The sequence below is a fragment of the Perna viridis genome, chromosome 2, assembly GCF_037379345.1.
Source record: "Perna viridis isolate PV_CMFRI_1.1 ecotype Kerala chromosome 2, ASM3737934v1, whole genome shotgun sequence".
Lineage (NCBI taxonomy): Eukaryota > Metazoa > Mollusca > Bivalvia > Mytilida > Mytilidae > Perna > Perna viridis.
Genome location: NC_142446.1, coordinates 54,471,990 through 54,479,012, shown reverse-complemented (window position 1 = coordinate 54,479,012; position 7,023 = coordinate 54,471,990).

The window sequence follows — 7,023 nt, the reverse complement described above, 5'->3', positions numbered from 1 at the left end:
GACAATGGGGTTAACAAATTTTGATTGCCACTGGAAATAGGGAGAGATGGGTAGAGTCGGGCAATTTAGCCTCCTGTGGCGGAGCCCTATGGTTCCTACTCCGGGAGAATACCACAGTAGGGTTTTTTAACGTGGAGGAACGTGGCATCTTTCCCAACACGGTGCACCACTATGGTTTGGGGTCAGGTTTTCCGTAGTATAGCCTGACAATCCCAGCATGTAACACACCAGGGGTACCCCATTGCACCACCTGGGGCACACAACCCAGTTGCTCTGTGGGCAGAGCGCCCTAGCCCCCGGCTAAGGTTCTGAGCACTATTTAGTCGCCCTTTACGACAAGCTTAGCGCTGCTGCAGGCCTATTCTTTTGACACCCGGACCTGCACGGGGCGAGGAGGATTGGGATTTTAAAAACAAAAATGTAGATTTTTAATTTACATATCAAATTTTTATCGCGTTCCACAATTATGACTAAAATTATGTTTACTATCCACTAATTCATTCCGTAAAAGCACAATGCTTAAAAGTTTTATTTAAAGTCGGTGATACAAATTCAAATAACATAAGCTCTGTAGAGTCGAAAGCTCCGAAGACTGTCTCCACGTAAAAACTCATCGAAGAATAAGATGAACATCATACAGTATACACGCAATAAAAGGTAACGGTGTGTTTGATTGCTTGTCTGCTGTACAGTGAAACCTGTCTAAACTGAACTTCGGGGATTTTAAAATTTGTTCCGTTTAGACAGGTGTTTGGCTAACCAAGATTAAGAATACATTCAAATTGAAGAAAGGGGACTTTAAATGTGCCTGATTTAGACAAGTGTTTGGATTACTCTGGATTTGTTCCATTCACACAAGTATCACTATATTGTCTTTTGTTTTCCAGTTTAACTCTATATGCATTCTTACCTAAGTTAACATACATAAGGTTTGAGCCGGAGTTTGACACACATATGTCATTTTCTTATGATTAAATTCGTTACGATTAGAGAAAATGTATTATTTTTCTTTTCATATAAAAAATACATTTTGGGAATTTTTATCGAAATTATGCAGGAAAAAAATTCAATGTCACAAGAAACTGACATTTCATCTTTTCTTCCATCTTGACAAGAGAAACCTGCCTTGCATTTAGAGTAAGACGTTGATAATGCTACCACAGCAAGAAGTCTTCACGCTTATTTCCTCCCTAGAGCGAGGGAAAATTACCATATGAAATATGTTGCAATGAAGGAAACTATATCCTTTAAGGTTAAATTAGGAAACGAATATAATAATGTAGCCGGTAGTTCCTCTTAATTCCAACTTCTAAATAATACATTTTATCATTGGCTTTCGTTAACTAGATAATAGAAATTGTAAATAAGCTCATTATAGCAGGTTAAATATTTATAACTAGAAGACAATTTTACGGCGAGAAGGATAAGGCTAATTGTGATTAATATAAAAACGAGGGAAATTGTTTTCTAAGAAATTGAAATGTCAGAAATGGCAATCGGAGTAGTGAATTTTATTGGATTTTTATCTTACGAGTCATTCTCCAGGGACAACCACGCTTAAAAACAGCTGAAAAATGCATGGTCCTTTCAAGTCGCTATTAAAGATCTAGTCCGGTTTCATACGTCAGTTGGAAATGATACGATGTACACAAATCTCGTCAGTGAACTGAAATTTTAGCATCAATCAGATGGTCACATATACGATTTTATGCAGTTGAGTGAAACGGTTCTCAAGTAAATGAACGGAAACACAAAATCATTACGGACGGACAGACGGCATAAATCATAACATGTAAATTATTATTTTTGTCTGGTATATAGGGAAGTTATTAAAAATTATTTTAGCACATCGACACCCGAACAAGGAGAAAAACTGAGTTTCTTATTTATCATTTCGCCCCGTGCAGGTCCGGGTGTTAAAAGAATAGGCCGGCAGCAGCGCTAAGCTTGTCGTAAAGGGCGACTAAATAGTGCTCAGAACCCTAGCCGGGGGCAACTGGAATGTGTGCCCCAGGTAGTGCGATGGGGTACCCCTGGCGTGTTACATGCTGGGGTTGTTAGGCTATAATACGGAAAACCTGACCGTAAACCGTAGTGGTGCACCGTGTTGGAAAATATGTCGCGCTCCTCGCACGTTAAAGAACCCTACTGTGGTATTCTTCCGGAGTAGGAACCATTGGGCTCCGCTACAGGAGGCTAAATTGCCCGACCCCACCCACCTCTCCCTATTTCCATTGGCAATCAAAATATGTCGACCCCATTGTCCTTGTTTCCCATCCCTTTTTCATTTCATCATCATTTCATGTTCATTTTTTATCATCAATTTCATGTTAATCGTCTGAATATAGCTGCTCGGACGTTAAACCCCAACAAACAAACATTATTTATCATTTCAGTCATCAGAACTGAGGACGGGGGACTGATGTTGTATGTGGTACTTTGAAGTGTTTTATTTTTATATATTCATATACAATATGTTTTTTCTCCTTTGTGTATTATGTTTGTCTCAAATCAATGAGAGTTATATGACAATAAAGTTGATGTGATTTGTTATTCCACTTAAATAAATATCAAATGGATTATACATATACGTTTAATAAAAACTCAAGAACACAAAGGAAAGATAGAAAATAGCATATTCACCCCTACAAAAATAAAAAACGTGACTTCTAATTTCCTTAAAACGTACTGCGTAACCGGAGTAAAATCATTTTGCTAGATTTCTTAACGATTTTCTCGTCTTAATGCATAAGAAATTATGTAAACAGAATTAAGAAATTCCAAAAATTAAACCAGATGCTGGGAGACGCTGATTTTAGCTAATTGAATTCATTATATTTTACATTAAGAACTGTGTATATATTTTTTCTGTCTACCAATGCAATGACACAGAGAATTTGTCTACCTTAAGGAGGTTTTTGAGGGAACCAGATTGTTCCCTGGATATATTTTCTGTTTTGTTTTTATATTTGTCTCGGTTTTTGTTTGTTTAAATTTCGTATGTTAGTTGAAAAGTTAGTTGCATCAAATGCACTGCATCTGTTATACACAGTCACTCTAATACGTAAAACAAACACCCCCTATGGGCCCTCTTTATTGATATTCCAGCGTTAAACATATGTAAAGGTTAATATGGGATTCTTAATCATTAACGAATTACTCGGTGCAAAAACAAAGTAATGATCCCTTACATGTTTTACAAATATTTACAAATGATCAGTCAACGCAAAATATCAACAAATAATTGCAAGAAAAATATATATGTTGTCTAAGAATTACACTAAGTGTTTTCTGGAATATACAACTTACATTCTCGATGAGTGAATTTACAGGAATGATAGGAATGATTGTTATTACACTACGAAAAAAACTCAGATCGCTTTTAATGCTTACAGGAGTTGAAAAGTAACTAATCACTTCATTTCTATCATGATCTACATGGAGTTCTACAACAACTCCTACGATACCGCGGCGAATTAAATCGCTATCGAAAAATAAAATCGAACGTCAAGTTATAAAGAGGGTGCAAATATGGCATAAACTGAGAATAAATAGGCCACCCGTACCAACTACATAAACAGTAAGAATACTATTAAGTCACGCTGTCACTATCAAAGTTTTTTGGTCATAGAATTTGAGGCTTTTTATAACTAAAGTGTCCAAAGAAAACTTTGATAGACCTACATGGAGTAGAATCTCATCATGCTTTTCTTAAACTTGGATGGACTTTTTTGACGGTAATTGACCAATCAGAGTTGAGCTTTGCAATGATGTAAGCTTTTGTTATTAAAACAAATACATGTAGTAATATGTCGGGGAAAAGAAAGCACGGTGCTAGCTTCAAGTAAAGGAAAGAAAAGAAAACTTTTTTTTTTGAAATGACAGATTTGATAGATAAAGTTCAGAGCGGATAGTCAATTAACAATAGAAGAGTATTACAGTAAAGTTACAAAGATAATAGAATAAGAGCAAGAAAAGTGACAGTGCGCAGGTGCTAAAGGTAGGGTTGTACGATATGAAGACGTCATATTAGAATCTAGCACAATACCTCTTTCTACTTTGCAAAATGGCATAACACAAAAGGCAAAGCAAAGTAGCAATATTGTCATTCCTCTGAGAGTTGAGCCATTTTTTTTTCTGTTTGCAAACATTGATTTCCACGTTTTCTTTGTCTAATATTCATCAAATACTTTGGTAGTATAATTATGACTTGGACCTAGAAAAGTTTTCTTTGACCAAGTTTTTGATTGTGTCAACGGGGCTCTATGGACTACCTACTTCGGGTCAGTAACACAAATTTTATGTTAGCCGAGCGGTTAGTATAACTTATTTACTTCACTTAATATTTGGCCAAAATGTCAATTGACTATTTGTGGAAAAATATTAGATTTGCTAATAAGAAATGTTCCGTTTAACTTTGGTTGATACAGTGAAACCTGTCTAAAACCCCGTGACTAGGTCAAAGGTCATCTGCATGTCAACCATATCAAATATTTTGATGTATGTTAGTCAAAGGAATCAGTGTTTACATACACAAAAATGGCTCAATTCTTAGAATACAACTACATATGTACATTACTATTTTGTCTTGTCCTTTGCGCCTGTTTATAGTATATTTACTATTATCTTTGTCACTATACAGTTTCACTCTGCTATTCCAGATTGACTCTCTGATCCGTAATTTATCAACTAATTTCACTATTAGTTCATTGTAGTCCAAATAAATTTCATTTGTACTTCAAGCCATTACTATGTTACATATTATCATGTGTTTTTATTTTGTAAACAAAAACCCGAATGATTGCAAAACACGACTGCAATTGGTCAATGCCCGTCACAGTTCATCCAAGTTTTAAGAAAAGTAGGAAGAGATTTTATACCATCCAGTCATACAATATTTTTGATGAAAGTTGTCACTAGTGGACACTGTTAAAAAAGCTTCAAAAATTATGACCAAGTTTTGTTTGACAGGTTTCACTGTATATCGTAGCAGTAGCCGTCGTCTGTAATTTAAGTACCAGACCATATAAAATTCACTAAAGACACTGCCCATTGCTAAAGTGATTCATGGTGTAGAAAAACCCAGTGATCAGATGATGATTTTGGTATACAAATGTTATATATGAAAATATATGAAAAACTAAGACGGATTATATGATCTATAAAGGTTTCTGAATAAGAAATTAAAATGAGTTCGGCGGGTTTTTGACATGCATGAATCACCTCCTGTCTAATTTTTATAAAGACTGCTACTTAAATTTAAATTCAGTTAAATGTATTTCTTATCAAATCAAAGACTGTTTAATCGATCCATAATCGTTTACAACCGTTATTGCGTCGGTCACAGTTTTACAGTTGACTGATAAAATGAATATGTCACCTGTTCTAGTAGAGTAAAACTAATTTTGTGCGAATTTATTAAGTATAGTATTTCCAGTTGTAAAAAATCAAAAGAATGTAATTCAGGGACAAAGACCAGACATGGAAAACAGACAAACACAAGGAAAAACGTAAAATAACCAAAATAATACATATAAAGTAACAAAAGTAAATGAGCAACTCGGACCCCACTAAAAACTGGGAGGATGGACCATGTGCATCGGTAGGGTAAGCGTCTTCTGGTTTTTTTTCGATATGTATATAAGATCAAAAGAAATCACAGCTGAGTTAAATTCATTTTTGTGATAAGACGAGAATAGTGTCCAGAAATCCTCTTCCTATCAAACAAGGTCTGCTATATCAGTATCATTAATGCATATATATAGGGTTACAGTTTGTTCCCATTAGAATTCCACTTCGTAATGTATTTATCCACAATGAACAAGCTGTTTTTTGTTGAATTTCAACAATTTAACATGAATGTAAAGAATTTGGTTTCTAGTTATGATATATAAAAAAACTTGTTACATTTGTGGCTACCAGCAATCTTTACAAAGGTAACTTAGCAAGGGCGAGAGGTATTCTCCAATCTGCTATTCAGAAACAACCGGACCATCGTGGAATTGAAAATGAAGTCTAAGTTTTGTGGATTAATAGCGATTACATATCTGATTATAAGGTTTTTTTTTACAAAATTGCTTAATTTGATCTTCTTGATTTACTGTATTTTTATAACAACAGTACATTGTTTGTCTCTATTTCTTTCGTTTGTCATTCATTCAGTGTTTCCATATATTTTTATAAAGCAGGATCAACCCACCGTGTCCATCGAAAATGCCAATAGCAAGAAGTCTTTACCATTTCAGTTTCCAAATTTCCGGTGGTTTTCCTTGATACTACCATTTGTTATAAGGAATTTTCTTCCTACGATTTTAGTCTTGAGCTTTTGCATATTAGTTCGGTAATTATATTACTCCCCTTTAATTTACTGATGCATCACCCCAAGTGATGCATGGAGGACAGAATCGTTCTTACAGTTACCGTTATGTAAGTAAGAAGTCTTGGGAACAAGATCCTGATTATCTATTCGTCGACTCTTATCTAGATATTAAATTAATTGAGTTTTGAAAATGTTTAAAAGCTATAATACTTGATATTAAAACTTCCATTTGTTTTAATTTATGTACTCTATAGATGTATTAGACAATCTAGAAAATTGTATAAATCACATCTTACATCATTTGCCCTGCATGAGTGTCCTTAAACAATAATACTATCAGATAAGAAACAACAGTCAATCCAGATAGCTGACTGGTAATAGTCCTAATATCCATATTTTAGATTTCTATATAATAAGTAACGAAATGTTTCAACCCCATACTGGGAACGGGAGGAGAACTCATTCTAGGGGTGTTGGTTGTCTTGTTTAATTGTGCAAACGTTTATCCGCTAACGCCATTTAACAGCAAACTAATCGCAATTTCATAAAGATTTTACCTGATAAAAGCTATTTATCTGTTGCTCACCAGTTTTCATAATTTTAAATCTTTTGCTCTCCGGGATCTTGTATAGCGCAACAAGACAACACTGCCTTTGGCGCCGTTTTAAAATATATACTATAACTCACGTGTTGGTGATTTGAAG